A 15,988-nucleotide genomic window follows, 5' to 3' on the forward strand; every position below is an offset into this window, starting at 1 on the left:
TTAGTGGCTGTATATTCCATTATCACATGTTTATTTCCTTGAAGAGTATACAACACACTTTTATGGAAGACTGTGAAAACAATAATATTTCTCAAACACCTCATCCTCATAGTATTTTATCTAATAGAATATTTTAACGAGAAGGTCAGGTTGTAATTGCAGAATACATCTTCTATATGAGACCATGGTTTGAAATATTAGCAATGCCATACAGATTGTCAGGAATATGCTATGGAGTGAATATAAATGTCCCAGTTAAGAAATTTAGAGAAGAATATTAGTTATGGTAAAAGACCTATGCCATAATCAGGTTGCTGTTCTTCATTGTTTTGCCAGCATTTTAGAGAAGCAGTGCATTGGACAGAAGAGCATGTTATTTTTTTGGCATAAGGCTTTTCTGACTTGGTAGACAAAATCTAAGTCTCTCTTGCCAGTCAGAGATTAGGTTTTGAAGTTTAGACAGCTTAAAATATGATCATGTTTAGTTAGCCATTGTTTTATGGCATTAGGGTGCTGAGCTGGAAGAAAGGTTTTAATTCTAGTACTGGTTAATTATTTGGGAATTTGAGTTGATGCATAACTGTCATTTAATTATAGGTGTATAGTTTCATAGCTAATTACTAGGTTATTGATCTGTGAGGATGTTAAGAAGCCTAGCCTTACATTCCCATAGTAACTTTCATTCCTTATATTTTCCATATGAATAACCCAGAGACAGGATGAACAATGATATGTTGGGATATTTACATGTTTCCCCAATTCATGAGGCACAAGGCTGAAAAACTAGGGGTTACCCATCCAATCAACCAAATTATATTTGAACAAAGTAAGAGAAATGCTTAGCTTTATGTGGAGACTAAGATGGTTACACAGAAGTGAAATTCTCAGTGGTACATACCTATCCCTCCAACATGTTATATTTATTTTGCAAAACAGATTGAAATCTCTTGAGCAGGTGTTTATGATACCCTCGCATATATCAATGTGCAATGGGTTTGACAAAATAGTGTCTGGTGAAGCTCTATATGTGAGGCAGAGAATTCAAAAGGATTTCCACGAATGACTCATTTTTATGGTAAAATTCCATTTAGATCCTTTTATCATAAGTGATAGGTTTTAGCTCCATTTAATTGAGGGATAAAATTGTGAAAACTGGTTGATTACTTTTGTATTGCTATTGCAAACAGTCATGGGTTGCAGCATGTAATGCTGGAAATCAGTCCACAAACCTAAGAATGATGGATGTAAATAATACAAAATTTATTAAAAAGAAAAAAGTTAAGTGTTTTCATTTCATCACAGAACTTACTCAAAACAAATAAAATAATCCAGGTCTGCCATTTATAAAGCTAAAACACTTCTGACTGAAAACAGTACAAACCAATCAGGTCCTAAACAATAAATCTAATATAAATACATAAAGGCATACCAGTGTTTGCAGCCTGAAGAACAGACAATATATATAAATTGTTAGAGTATTAGAGTAAAAATTCAAGAAAACAATCAGTTTACGAGGAAAAAAAACACACTCATATATATATATATATATATATATATATATATATATATATATATATACATATGTTGGTACTAGGCTATCGGCACTTGGGCCCATAAAAGCCTAGCCATAACAATTCCTTGGCTATTTCTTCCCACAATATCTACTTCCATGGACATCAGTTAAAATATAATTATGGGTTGCACTCTTTTTTGCAGATATGGATGTTTGCACAAACCATACAATATTAGCAAACACCTTCAAGAAGGGTGTTCGGTTTTTGGAGCTTAAGCTGATCTACATAATTCATCTAATATGAAAGTACTAACCTACAGTAACAAATTTAATTTGCATAGCATCTGTTCCCATATCTTTCCTTTGCTTAACCAGCACCAAGTCCATATTTCCCAGCCAGCCTCTAGAGCACCTGTGTCAATATTTCCAGGCTTCTTTCACCAACATCTGGGTCATAACTAGTTAGGCAGGTAATCCAACTCCTGGATCATTTCTTCAGAGACAACTACTCCAGCACCTAAGTTAATATTTCTGAGGCAACTATTTCCTACCCTGACTTAATACTTTCCCGTCAACTCTTTCAGCACTTGATTCAGTGCTTCCAAGTAAACTCCTTCAGCACATGAGCTAGTAGTTCCCAGCCATCTCATCCAGTACCTGGATTCATACACCCTTGCTAAATCCCCCAGCACCTAAGTCAATAATTCCCAGCCAGCCTGCCCAGCACCTGTCAATACTCTGCGGCCAATTCCTCCAGGATCTTGGTCAAAATTTTCCAGTCTACTTATCCAGCACTTGGGTCAGTACTTCCCTCTACTTATCCAGCACTTGGATCAGTACTTCCCTACCTGCCCTTCCAATACCTGAATGAATTCTTCCCAGCCATCTCCAACAGTACCTGGGTCAGCAATTCCTAGTCTACTCCCCAATATCTTGTTTAGTCTACTCCCCAATATCTTGTTCAATACTTCCCAGCCATTTCCTTCAGTACCTTGATCAATACATCCCAGTCAACTCATCCAGCACTTGGATCAATACTTCCCTGCCTACCCCTACAGTACCTGGATCTGTACTTTCCAGCCAACTCCTGTAGCATCTGGGTCAATACTTCCTAGTCAACTCCTCCAGCACCTGGGTCAGTACTTCCCAGCCAACCCTTCCAGAACATGAGCCAATACATCCCAATCAGCTCCTTCATCACCTGTATTAATACTTCCCAGTCAGCTCCTTCAGCGCCTACATTAATACTCAGTCAACTCTTTCAGCGCCTGCATTAACACTTCCCAGCCAGCTCCTCCAAACCTGAGTCAGTACTTCCTAGCCAGCTACTTTAGCACTTGTGTCAATACTTCCCATCCGACTCGTCCAGCATTCTAGCCAACACTTTCCAGTCAACTTCACCAGCACCTGGGTCGATACATCACAGCAAACTCCAACAACTGAGTCAATGCTTCCTAGCCTTCTCTGAGATTATCTGGGTTAATACTTTTCAGCCAACTCCATCCCTTGAAACCAGACATCCCTTTATGCCATGGAGTCAGCTCTTTTACAGGTAGTTTAAATTAGCAGTGTAAACCATGATCATGCGTATTCAAAGTCTGTTATATCATTACCATTGTCATAGTCTAAATAAACAGTGGTTGATGTTGCCTTTTACAGTTGCTTATCTAGTGTCTGATATTTCTGCAGTATCTTTCAATAATCAGTTTAGACCTACTCTCTTATTTTTCAAATTTCTGTGCTAATGTACAACCTAAGTGTTTCCATGCAGTCTGTTGTATGTTGTGAAGCTGTCAGTTGTAGATTTACTGCAGATTTACTACTAAAGAGAATTTAGAGTACAATAAGACAGTTGCTTTAAGGGCTCAAAGTAAATTCCCAATACACACCACCCAGGGACACAGAAACTCAGATTTGCAGGATAAATCACTTCCTGTTCAATGATTTTCACAATAAGACTAGACAGCTTTATTCATGCATTGTCCTATTTGTCCATAGAGCAGCTTGGTTGTTAATATGCTCAGTCCACCACCCATTGTAACCACTTTCCTATTTAACATACATTTCTGTTTGCTTTAGTCATACAGATATGAAAACCTTAATGCACATTTGCACCAAGTTTTCAGCGCATTAAGAAAGTCCAACAAGTTAACTATTAAGTTTTTTGCTGGCTTGTTCCCTGAACTCTTTGTATGTTTTAGTACCCACCTTATGCCATCTATGTCAGCTTTCTTTTTGATCTTTTCAGCAAGTATCATCACCTTTTACTTTCAAGAATATTTACTTGTCAGTACACTAATCTGAAAGACTAAATGTGGTAAAGTTGCAGCTATCAAGACCTGCGACCTCAAAAGTGAGTCAGCCATTTTTGGAAATGAGCTGGAGTTACAACAGTCAAATTTTTGTCTGTCATTCAGTCTTGGTTCAGACTGAACTAATTTTTCCAAATAGCAAAACCACTACCGTTCCTTTTAGAGACAAATTCCAGTTTAAACATGGTGATGGAGCATTATTCCTTATCATAAAATGCTGAAATGCTCTGAGAGGAGTCTGGTTTGAGTTCAGTACTGATGCTGGATGTCCTGGTAGTTGAGGCACAGAGGTTTTTAACTGTACAAATGTTAGTAAATGGATTTAAGTTTCAGAGACTTTGGACTGCAAAACTAGACAGGCATTATTGTATTCCTGTGCCTTTTATGGTAAGGAATACAATAAATGCTTTAATGTCTGTTTATTAAAGTTTAACACAAATCATTTTTACTTCCAAGATAATTTACCTTTAAGAAATGTAATATTACTTAACTGATTGTTAATTGTTTAATTAAGGTGACTATATAATGAGTTTTTATTGATTTAGAAGATTGTTCTGAAGAAGTCCCACATGATGGTATGAAAGCACTCAACCATCTATTTTTTTTTTTATTTGGATTTTAACAGACAGTGTGGAATAAAACATCTTTCATTTTTATTAAGATTTGGACTGTTCTTTGAATACTTATCAGGTCATTGGTGGATTGGCTGCCATCAGGACACCAAGTTGCAACCTTTTATTTACTAGTTTTGGATTTGGGTTACAAGTTTCACTGTTATTTTTGGAGAAAACTAGACAGGTGCTAATAAAAGACTTCATGTTTCTGCCAGTGGAAATCCTGGAGATAAGCTTCATAAAAAGTCAGGTACATTTGCTGCTTGGAAATTTTATAGTATGTAAATATAAAACCAAGTCATCCTGAAAAAGCAGACTCACTTTATTAGTAGTAAACAAAAATGTAAACTCCTGGGTTACTGTCCAAGCTTTGTTGAAACCCCAGCAATAAATCAGAGTTATCATGTCTCATAAAAAAGCCATTAAGAATGATTTTGTATTATAGACTTTGTTCAGTCATTTCCAAGTTGCACACACATATTCTTGATCACAGTAAGAGACAAATAAGTAGTTATTGGCACTATGTAATCTGAAAATAGTCATACTCTCTAGAGTAAGATTACTAAATTTATACTACAATATCTGTCACAAACCACTCAGTGAAGGCAGGGATGCCCCCTAAATTCTTACATGACATGTCACTTGCTTGCACTGTAATCCACAGATACATCAGGACCTTGTTGATTAGTAAGAACATATTTTGGTAATACATGACACAACTCTGTGTGTTTTACCTCTAACCAGACTCTCATACCTTTACAGCAAGAAAGATTTCTCTGGGTTTATACCAATAAGTGAGATTATTCATCCTCACCTTAGATCATAGTGGACCAGGTGTGCACTCTTATCTGTTCTGTACAAATAATTAGCATTTTATTTGCCATACAGACACTGTATTGTTGTAACTTTTTCTAATACATTTCCAGTGGTATAACTACCTTATGATAAAAGCTGAGCTTACTCAAGTCCAAGCTGTTTTATTTTCCATTTCATGTTTAGACTATGATCTGAGGTGAGGATGGATAATCTCATTTATTGGTATAAGCCCCAAAATAGGCATTTAATTCAGTGATACTCATGTTTGTTAGATGATATGTTTTTACATTTGTAGAAATTAGATTCAAAAATAGTTGCTACTCATGCAGTTTGGGAGACCACTGAGGAGTCTAGACCAACTTTCACAGAAATCTTTCTGATTAACTGACTTGCTCAGTCACACAGTGGGTAACTGAAGACTGAAGGAATCAAACCCTGGGGAACAGGAAACAACTTATTCGTGGCTCATAGCCTTAATCATCTTCAAAAACTGAAAGATAAAAAAAAAATATAGAGTGATGAATGCTCATAGGCAGTTATTATGCATGCAGTCCTAGAGACCTTTGAGGAGAGTAGCCAAGTTTTCCAAACATCCTATGGAACTCTCTGTTTAAGTTACTTGCTCAGAATGAAATTATAGGCAAATTGAGGCTGAGGGAATCAAACCTTGAACCACAGGAGCAAGCTCTTTAACAGCTCATAAACTATTTCCTGTGCCTTAACGGCCACAGCAAAGTACTTTTCAGGTGACCATACCACAGTAAGACTGGAGCCTACCACCTGCTAATTAAGTCAAATGCCTTATCCATTACAGACATTTACTTGGTGCTCGATTATTCCTCCTTCTTGAAGTATAAATATTCTTTATGTACTGACTGTTCTGACATTCTAGTTATTTTTGCATGTAATTAGGCTGTGGCTGAAAAGAGAGCATTGCTTTTCTATGCCTCTGTAATTAGGTTGTGGTTGAAAATAGATCATTGTGGTCTAGTCTATAAACTAGTGTACTTAGTAAATGACAGAGTATTGAACTGGCAGTCAACAGTGTAGTCAGTGGAAGGTGAATATATTATTGTGAATTTATAACTATATTTATATTACTAAGAATATTTTCCTGGTCATAAGATGACAACTGTCAGTGGGGTATCCCTATCACAGGTGTAAGACCTGAAATTGCAGATCCCAAAATACTCCAGAGATTAACAGAAATTCATACAAAAACAGCTAGTTTACAAACTCATTATTGAAGCCTCTTTTCACCTCTTTATGTAGGGGACAATGACCCTGACACATCTACCACTTACTCCTACTATATTCACAGGGCAAGGAGGTAGTTGGCCAACTACACAGCATTGCCCTTTCCTTTGATATAGTACGGTCTCAGAGTTGGTATATTTCGTTAGTGGAGGAGTGGGGGGCAAATCCCCCCACCTGATAATGTTTTTTAATTTTTATTTTTTCCGAAAGGCCACGTGAATTTTTTCACTAGGAAAAAATTTGATCTTGTGGCCATTCACTATTTACAGATTTCATGTATTAAGTGTCGACTTTTATGTAGTCGCACATATGCGCTTTTGTTGTTATGATATGGATCTGCTAGATAAACATATAAAAATAAACAATTTTTATGCACTGGGAATATGCCTCTGCACCAAGTCTCCATACCTCATATCTCTAAATATACTATTAGCTGGCATCACCTTGGAGAAAAGTGAAATAGTTATTTATGTTAGATCCTTCCTGGGTGGTGCAATTTTGGAATTAATAAAAATAGATACTGGGATATTGGGGCAAGTTCTGTGAATTGTGGGGTACAGGGATCACAACTTCCTGCAAAAAAGGTGATCTAACAGAAGGCTATTTCTATACTAATCAGACAACAATCTAGTGGGCAGTGAGGCATTAAATTCAGGCAGTTAGCCATTGTAAGGTGACGACAAAACATCAAAGTAGATCCTATTATCTCCAATACTTAGATTTTATTTATTACACTATGATTAGTTTGTTTTGGAGAAGTTGTCTTCACACATTGTTTTGTTAGTTTTTATGAACTGTATTCTGCCATGCAATTTAAAGTGGCAGACTTCAGAAACAAACTAAACAGTTTCATCTGCGTAACTCTATCCTTCATCTGCTTTGTAAAAAGCATTGTCCCGGTCCCCTTCAATGAACACACCATAGCAAATGGCATTTGATGACGTTTATTAAACTTCCATAAACATAACTTTACGGAACAACATTTTAATTTATTGATCACAACATAAAAATCCATATAAGCATTTACTAGGGCAGCATAACCCCATACACCCTAACCACATAAGCAGCATCCTCACCTCCGCTCACTTACTTTTACTTATCAAGCAGCGTCCTCACCTCCGCTTGCTTACTTTACATATCAAGCAGCATCCCACAACTCACTTTCATTCTCCAACTCATTGAATTAGACATCAAACACCAGTGGGGGAAACAATAGAGGGACAAGCCTCCCCCTTCTCTCTGCCAACCAGCCTGACACAGGATGTTTCCCTTAATTCACTCCAAAACCTTCAGCAAACCCTGCAAAACAAACCTAATTGCACGCTAAAGAGGTCCAAACCAAAGTCATTCAGGTGTATTCCATCCTCGCTGAACCAAACTGGATCCCTGTCATCGACATCCCAATACCCTATCATATAAATACCCAAAGCAGCCAGTTGCCTAACTAGCTTAATATTAACAAACCATTGATCCTTCTCCAAAGCCAAAATAACCGAGGTACTACTTGAAACTACACAATACACATACCTTGGTATAACCTCTTTAAAATAAACAGATCCTCACTTATGATCCTAACTGTCACAAAAGGAAATACTGCCAGCCCTGCTCGCTGAAATTTTGTAAATAATTATATGTCATTTGTGAATATCAACAAGACTCATATGCTTGTGTTACCACTGTATTAGAACTGTATGTTATGTGTATATCAAACTGCTGGAACAAAAGTGTGTGTAAAGTACTGAGCTTAAAGATGTATCCACAGTGTACCCTACTGGAAGAGAACAAAAATGTATATACACTATTGTAGTTGTGTAAATGTATATATTTTTAACAATAGAAACTGGAACATAAACAGTTAACTTGCAAAACATCAGGTAAATAGTTGAAATTAAATTGTTTTATAACCACATAATAAGAGATGGTTTCAATGCAGCAAGGAGACAGGATGTCTAAAACTAGGGAACCTTCTGCATTGTTTGTAAGTGTTTTATTGTTTTATGTTTTCCAGCAGTTGCAAACATCTGAAGGCTATGTATTTTCACAAGGAGATGCTAAATGCTAGCAGTTTCTAGCAATGGAAATTGAGCCTGTGAACTGATCACATGACAAAAAGTGATGTCATGCAGTAAGCATCCCAGCAGTAATATCTGATATTAATTTAAGAACTCTCTGAGAGAGAGAGTGACTGTGCATTTTGTATTTTGTCTTTGACCTGGCAGCATCCGCTGGAAATATCTACTCACCACATCTGTCTTGCCTTGTTGTAAGTAAGTTTACTAGGATACAGTCATTTCTTTCATATTTAGTAAGGAATATAGTAAAGATTAGTTTAAATGTCTTCTGTATTTATTTGAGACTGTCCTGCAATATTATTTTAAATATTTCCTGTGATTTTGAACTCTGAAGTTACTGTGATGATTTACTGAGTATTGTCTTGTTTTTTTATTTATTATTAAATATATTTAAACCTGTCTTTGTGGCTGATATTTGTGAGACACATTTAAGCTCTGAGAGTACTTGCATATTTATTTGGTAACACTGTGCAGGCCACTCCTAATAGCTTTGCTCTCGGTCAGAATACCATTTGGATTAATAGTAACATTATACAGTAGGACCGGACACCCTTTGTTAAGGGCCTTAAAGTAGGTGATAAGGGGTTCTCATGGCAATGATAACTACCTTATAGTCTGAGCAGAAGGGGGCATAGCTAGTAAACTTGTGCCAGCCTTTCCCAGGTGTGTGTGTGTGTGTGTGTGTGTGTGTGTGTGTGTGTGTGTGTGTGTGTGTGTGTGTGTGTGTGTAAAAGAAATCTCTAAGTGTGTGTGTGTCAGCTGCTTGGGCAGGGACACAAAGTACTGGTTGAACAGAAAAAGTGTTGGAGGACTTGGCTTGGAATCCTGACTAAGGACTCAATTCTATAGCTGTGCAGTGGGGAGTTTTATTGGAGATCTGGAGAAAGAGTGAGAAACAAGCCCCAAACTGACTGTGGTCTCTGTGTTCTCTTAAGGGAAATTGTACTTTGCTGTGTGTGTACTTGTCATCCTCCTAGTGTGTACATCCCCCACTGTTGCCAGTTGTGAGGACTGAGGCTCCTTGATTACTGGGCCAATGCTGGGGCATCACACTAACTACCAATTGTAGCTTTAGAATCATTCCCATATTGTTACCTGCCAAATGTACCACAAGGATTCTAAGGACCCCATTGCCACCACAAACAATGCAAACCCAATTTCATGTCATCCAGCCTAACTGCAGCCCTCTTTTGCCATCCAATAGATATAAGAATGACCAAAATGAGATTTCCTTTCCCAGGAAAAAAATAAATTTAATACTAAACCAGTCACTTCACCCAATTATCTAATATTAGAAAAAAAAGCTTTTGATGAGCAACAACCCACCCTCGTAATGACTTCAATTAATCTGCCTTCCCTTACTAAATTTGATACCCTTTCCATGTGCAAAGAATGATGGAAAACCTCTCTCCCAGAAAATTAACACACCAAAAAGCTCTTCTCATCATATATACAAACTGATTACACATCAGCATCTTGCCCCCTACTGATCAAAACAAAGGTGTGAGGACTTCCAATATGAGACCCCAGCAACCTCTTAGTCCAATACACCAGACACAACCAATCACTCCTGTCCATTCCCAGCACTATCTGCCTGCCCTTCCCCACTGATCTGTTTCCAGATATACACAACCAAATATGCATGGAGGCAAAAAAAACACTGAAACATCCCACCAAACTAGTGACCAAAACAACTCTGACACCATAAGAGCTCCATAATACATCCATAAAGCGAACATTCCACATAAAATATAGTCTAATGAATCTCCATTTACTAATGGTAATCCCTGCAACAAAACCTTCAAAACCTGTCTTGTCACTGGACAAATGTCTGTCAGTCTTCACACTATCGGCCCTACCCCAACCCTTCAACATACAAACCACAGTCCTAGATTTAGTAAAGTCATGTAACCCTGCAACTCTTGAAACTAAACTAATCACAGCTAAGTCCACCTTGACTGACTAAACTGCCTTACCTTGCTCTCAAGCCTGAACCTGATATTTCAATGACAGTCCTTCCCACCAAACTCCTTCCTCCTCAGGCAGATGCAACACAAATCTAACAAAATCTTACAATGCCCTACCATACACCTTCCTTCTAAAAGCTGCCCAGGATTCCTGTACCACACATCTGATCATTCCAAGTCATTTTGACACACCTCATCTGGCAACACCAGCAGGTCTTACCACTGCCATATCATCTGAATGAAAATGAACCCTTTTCCCCAGCAACTTCTCCTGTTAGATCCCAGCCAAATTGGAACTAACTCCCCAAACAGTTATCATCCCTTCTCCAATCATCCTTTCATCCTGCCAGAAAGCGACCCACAAACTATTCCCCCCAAAATATACCCCATCCCAATACTTCTTGACACATCTGTGAACAATGGCAAATCTCCTTGAACAACCCAATCTACCTAGCAAAAAGCCATATCATTAAACTGCTCCTAAAAAGACAACCACAATGCTTAATCAGCATGCACCAACTTATTACCCCTCACACAGTGATGTTTGCTTTTGTCCCCGTTCAACAAAAAGACTATGACCCCACAAAAGTAATGACCTGGATGAACTTCCCAACTTGCAGACTTCAGGAGCCCAATGAGCTCCATGACATCCTTAATCTGCGCCTATCCTAGGATTTTCCCACCGAATCTTTTCTTTCAAATGTGTTACCTTTGCATCTGGTAAACAAAACAATCTATGGCCTGCATCTACTAATAATCCCAGAAAACAAGTCCTTGCTTAAGCTGTCTAGCTTCTGCCTAGCCAATACAGCACCCAGTTCCTCACCACCCCCAAAAATACATGCATACCTTCCAATGCTCCACCAAACCCTTCACCTACTCTTAAGAAGTCATTTAGATAGCATACTGCTTTTTGGCTTCCCACCCACTGCTACCAAATCCAATGAAGAGCAGTGCTAAACCTCTCAAAGTAGTACAGGCCACCAAGTGTCCCATTGGCATAGCCTTGTCAAAGTAAAACTTAAAACAAAACTACCCAACCCAACAATGGCCATTCTTCCTCTCAAACTGCCTGGTAATAAATGAAAAATGGATTCAATATCTACCTTCACCAACCATGGGTCCATAACTCTCGAATGACCTGCACTGCATCATCCAAAGATCTATAACTGACTTTTCCATTATATTCTGAAATAAAATCATACACAGAATTCACCTCGGGATAAGACCAGTGGTGAATCAAATGAAATTCTTTGCCAACTTCTTAGGAACCAACTGCAATGGAGAAACCTTAAAGCTGTTAAAGGGAGGAATATCAAGGGGACCCAAAAACCTACCTGCCCACCACTCCTTCTCCACCAAGCTTTCCAAAATCTCTTCCTTCCCCTGCAAGAAATGCAGATTCTTACAAATTAACCCCTCCCCTCCCACCCCAATTTAATAGAAAATCCCTCATAAAACCAATCTATTAATTCCCTCTACCCTGCTTACCCTGAAATCCAGGAAATGATAAAGGTAATCCACCTTATTCAGGCTGTTCTGAACTTAAATTAAACAATGTGACTTCCTGTCTGCCACCTGCACAGCTGAATGCATACCCACATACTTTGAACAGGTGTGCGAAAATCTACACACCACCGATGAGCAAAACCTTGCATTAATGGCAATGCATATCCCCTTCCCAACCCTCCCAGCTTAAACCCCCTGCTAATGGCTCCAAATGTATCTACCACAGTGGCTAGCCAAATGTCAGGATGTCTGACATCCCAATGCAGTGACTAATCCACCATCTTCCACTTCCAAATCCTCTGCTCATACCACAACCAAGCATTCCCTATCCACAAACACTGTCCCTCACAGACTGTGAGAAAATAAGCCAAGAGTGGTAAGTCCAAAGGTGGTATCCTTCTCCAACCAAACTGTCATGTAATAAATGAAGCCTAACACCCAGTTGTCCTATGTCCTTGGCCACAGTCTACCTATCCTCCTCTGCTCTGAGGCTGCTAAAGCTGCCAAAAGTCTTTACTGTTTTTGGTTTCCGATTCCATCAGACATTGAACCCCATCCACATCAATTAATTCAAAATATCAACATAATGCCCCTTTCAGATCTTTCCTTTAAATAAAAGTAGTGTACAAAAGGGTCAACCCCCCCCTCCCTTCCTCCAGGGCCTGCTTAGCTAACCAATCACCTGGCTGGATCTGAAAGTCCGACCCAACCTCATGCTGTTGTGACTCCACCCCACCTGTGGATGACCACAAACTCCCCATAATCAAACGTAAACCCTTTTCATCACCAACAGCTTCCTTGTGAAACTATCCTCCTTCACAAAAAAGGGCCCTCCCAAACCTCTGTCATTCTTCAGCTGCACCACCTGCTTTACCCTGCCCCTGACTTAACTCATCCTCACCTGTCCCCACACTACTCCCAAACTGCACCAACTCTGACATGCCTAAATGAGCACCTTCCAGTGTATCATTACCTGTGACCTCATTGCGCACTGCTCCAATGGCTGGAACATCCACAGCAGCAGCATCCATCACCCTTCGAGTCCACTTCCTTCAGGCCACTGTCTGAAGCACTTCCACCATCTGAAAAATAATAGACAACTGTAAAAAAAAAAAAAAAAAAAAAAAAAAACCCAATTCATTCAAGGTGCAACTTGTATGTGTGAACACATAACACTTTAACCAAAATGCCATCTTCCAGTCTCCTAATCCCTCGAAAATACCTGCAAACACAACCCTGCCACTCAAGATTTCAATGACTGATTATTTCAGTTGCAAAAGGCAATGCTTTTGACCAATGTGGATATCAAATCCTGTACCATAGGGACTACTGCTCATATCTTTAATCCTCTGCTCCCACTGCCAAACTGCCATTTAAACAAATGTTAATCTAACTGTCATTAAAGGTCATTTTTATCTAGCTATTTTTTTTTTTTGTTTGCTTGTTTTATATATGTGTGAGGCAAATGCCTTAACCAGTATGCTAACTCTTAACAAAAAATCCACCTTCACCTGCATCAACACCAACATCACAAATTCCACACTCAGCAACTCTAGCCCTCCCAACATAGAACAACCACAGTATGCACCCCCACTCCTCCCCATAAAAGAATTCCATGCCCATAGTAAATTAAGTTTGTACTTAAAGTGACAACTAGACCCTGTACTGTACATTTGTGAAGCAAACATCTTAACCGTTATGCTCCCCACTACCTCTTCAACCTCTAATTGCAAGAAATCTAGACAAAGCAGGACAAAATGTGGGAACATGTATTAAATATTGCTCTTACAAACCTAGCAGGTTGCTAGAATAACAGAGTTTGTGTTCTGAAGGATTTGAAGTATGAAACTCAAATACATATCATTATTTAGTGACTATAACCCTCCACTCATCTCAGTGATTGCCGGAGAACCATAATTTCTATACGGGATAGACCAAAAATATGTCAAAAATCTGGACATTCTGCAAAAATCTGGTCAGTTAAGAGGTATGCCCTCCATGCCAACAACAGGTTCTGCACCAGCATGAACTTGGGTGAAGTGCACGAAATCTGAAACTCAAACCTCTCTTAATTGTCCATCACATAGAGCTATACCTACCCTGTCATCCATCCATTCAGTCACCACAATTCCCAGAACTCTGTACCTCACATGGGAGCCACACCAAACACACTAAGCTAAAGCATGTACTGTTGAGAGGCATGCTCCAGACTGTTGACTGCACCACATATGAGTGATCAAAGGCTGTCAACTGCGGCCATGATGTCAGCCATCAACACCAAATTAGGGACAACTTTTAAATATTATTTAAATCATTAAATTATATAAATTATTAGCTCTTATGAACTTAAACAGTTGCTAAAATAAAAGTTCTTGTGTTACCGGCATAAACTTTGAGCCACTGAGAGGTAAGCTCCAGATCAGTGATCGCACTTTACTCATGCACAATCAACAGCTGTTACTCTCAGCTATGACTTCAGCCACAAGCACACACTCCTGCAACAAAGACACCTGCACTGTCTTCACAGAATCCCACTCACTATGGCAAACTGTAGCCTATAGCAAGGAAACCAGGCATGCCCTTCACTGCACAGAGGAACAACCCATCCGCCAGTCATCCACAATTCCCTACACCACTGACACCACCATGCTGGCAATGTCATCAAGAAACTGACCCAAATGAAACAGATTCCAACACTGCCCTCATAACAGCTTCATTCAGCTTAGATTAATTGAAATTTTCTTACCTCCTGAGGGGTGTTCTTAAACAACATAGCCAAATTTAAGTTATGATTGTGCATCTTCAAAGATATCAATGTTTCAGCCATGTTGGCCCTATGGGAAAGTACATTGCACATGTAAGTTCTTCATTTAGATCAGGAACTAATTAAACCCTCTTTTGAGTCCTAATCAGAAACCATTCCGCATACCTCGTGGCCATGACATACCTGGGAGCACGCACTCTGGATGAATTCCACCAGCATAACATACTCAAAGAGAAAAGGGGGGTATATGAAAAAAACTTATATTGCGCTCACCCTACACCACCATGCCCTCATTATTCCCAGAAGCCTACCTGTGCTCCAACTACCAACAAGGTTGTCTTGGACATAGTACTTGTCTCTGCAAGTTCACACCAAAATCTGATCCCCTTACCCAGTTATACTCACATAAAGCCAGTTAAGCCCCTCCTTGAACTTAGCTCATTTCCTCCCAACCCTCCTGCTTTCCCAATTTAACCCTTCTGTCCCCACCACATTAACTTTTTTCCACTACCATCTTAACTCCCATTGCTATTCCTACCTGACCCTCACCCAAAGCGGTCCCTTGACAAATTGATTTGTTCCCAAACCTTGTTTAGCACTCAATTATCATTAATTGCATAAGCAAATGTATTTTATCTTTTTTTGTTTTTTTGATAACAGGAGACCATACAAGAAAGTTTCCAGTAGGTCCCATAAGAATCTGAAAGGGATACATGCCTTTACCAATAACGTGAACAAAATTACATTTCCTTAAGAAAGCAGATATTGTATACTTCCAAGAGATGAAGTTCAGGATAACTGAAATGTTTTAGCTTTGCTACTGTTATAGCAATAAGAGTAACAAAAAGCTTATTTTAACAATGATGGTACATTTTTGGATTGCTACTCCACATATAGCATATTGTGTTCCCCCAAATGTATATAATAATTATTAAAACATGGCATGCTTAATATGTACACCTGACTAATGTGATGTGCATTTATTGTATGCTTTATTTAGATATACACATTTGAATATGCAAGGGAATTTAATTTGAAATAGTTCTTTCTAAATCTATGTACTGAACATAGCATGCAGATATTTAACTGCTTTGTGTTTATACTTCCGCCATTGTACATGTACTTTTGACTATAAGGTGTGCCATTTTAAATATTATAAAATAC

Source organism: Protopterus annectens, chromosome 7.part0, assembly GCF_019279795.1.
Source record: "Protopterus annectens isolate FY-2018-M chromosome 7.part0, PAN1.0, whole genome shotgun sequence".
In the NCBI taxonomy this organism is placed as follows: Eukaryota; Metazoa; Chordata; order Ceratodontiformes; family Protopteridae; genus Protopterus; species Protopterus annectens.